The sequence below is a fragment of the Benincasa hispida genome, chromosome 9 (genome assembly GCF_027475165.1).
Source record: "Benincasa hispida cultivar pf3 chromosome 9, pf3_genome.v1.1, whole genome shotgun sequence".
Taxonomy (NCBI): domain Eukaryota; kingdom Viridiplantae; phylum Streptophyta; class Magnoliopsida; order Cucurbitales; family Cucurbitaceae; genus Benincasa; species Benincasa hispida.
In genome coordinates, this window is record NC_143486.1 from 3,861,345 (window position 1) to 3,863,116 (window position 1,772).

Here is a 1,772-nt window from a genome sequence, read left to right on the forward strand (position 1 = left end):
AACCACATACCCAGCAGCCCCATCATCACCTTCAGCATCATCGCTGCAACTTCCCCTTCCACCGCCGCATGTTGATGACCCACACGATTTGGGTGAAGGCACTTCTGCCCAACCCCAAAACGTCGTTGGCAAGGCATCGCAGGCACAACCCACTGTTGCTTACTTAGCTGCTAAGTTAGTAGATATGCGGTCCCTTCTTGCCCAACAACAACAACTTTTCTCCCAACAACAACAACTTTTTTCTCAACAACAAGCCTTCTTCGGCCAGAGAATTGATGCGGTAATTGAGCGAGTCGACGATTTACATCGTAGTGCTGCCATGATAAGGCAAGTGTTGATCAATATTCAGCGCAACACTTATACGATCCACTTGCATCAAAGACAGCTAGCGGAGCGGAACCATGAGTACTTTAATTTTCTGACAGCATATCTTTATGGACCCATGGTACCTTTGCATCTCAGGCAGTATCTGATTTTTGAAGAAGCTCCTCAAGTACCACATCCGAATCCTCCTCCAGAACCTCCTGCTCCTCAATAATCTTTACATATATATATTTTTTTTTGTGGCCATTCTGTTATTTTTGTTTAATTCATTATTTTTCTATGTTTAATTAAATTCTTTGATTCTTTGTACAGGCAAAAATTTTTGTATTGCGTAATTTGTAATTACTTGTATACTTAGTTAATTTTCAATACAACTGAGTAGCAATTCTCCCTATATGCCTGTGCCTATTCTTTATCATCCTTTGTCAACTTTGCGATATTCTTAATCTTTCTTTTTGCGTTATTCATTGCGCTGCCATGATGTATAATATGCATACACTTAGGAATATTTCCCACACTTTGTAATTTCAAACTAACACTTAGTTAATTCGTAGCTTAGTAATGCTTTATCTTTTATCCTTCAAAATTTTGCTCAAACCTTCTTTTTGAAATTTTGTCTAAGTGTTTGTCTATTTTGTCCAAACAATGTAATGAGGACCTTGCACATCTCTAAATTTGGGGGTGGGGAAGGTCTGAGCAGATGAGATCAAGAGTATGCGGTCATTAAGAAAAATGCGTTCATTTTTAATCTAAAAAAAAAATCATATAAACTCCAATGTCAGCGCAAGGGAAACCTAAAAAACAATCCCAACCTGATAAGAGTTAAGTTGTGAAAGGAGCCTGCTCGTAGTTGGATGTTTGCATGACACCTGTGGGAGCAAGCCAAAACGAAAGTGGGTTTCCAAGAACAACGCAATATGAAAAGAGAAAATACATAAGAAAAAAAATAAAAGAATGCAAGAGACAAATCCTCTGAAAATCATGAGTTAAAGTTGAGATTGGCACACAACCGTAGTTGGATGTTCGCAAGTCAGAGAGCAATGCAATTGCGGAGGATTCAAACATGTGTACAGCTAACCTTTGTGCATTTCTGACGGGATTGATTGCGTAACAGAAGAAATATTCATTCCACCATTTCCGGAGTTGCCATAACAATAAAGTGGGGTCCACAAGTCAGAGAGTCAAAGATGAGCCTATAAATAGCCTCTGAAATTCCATTAGAAAATATACTTGAGACAGGTATATTTTGATATTTGTATATTGAGAGAGAGACTGGTATGAGTGCTGATCGGAGAAGATCCGAGAAGATTTAAGAGAGAAAGCCGAGAGGTGAATCTTAGGGCAAATCCTTTCAATCCCTGCCGTGAAGCTCTGTAACAAGGTCACTTCTACCGGACGAGCAAGCCTAAGAGGGAAGCTCTTCCTTCCATTCACTCCATTCGCAGGCA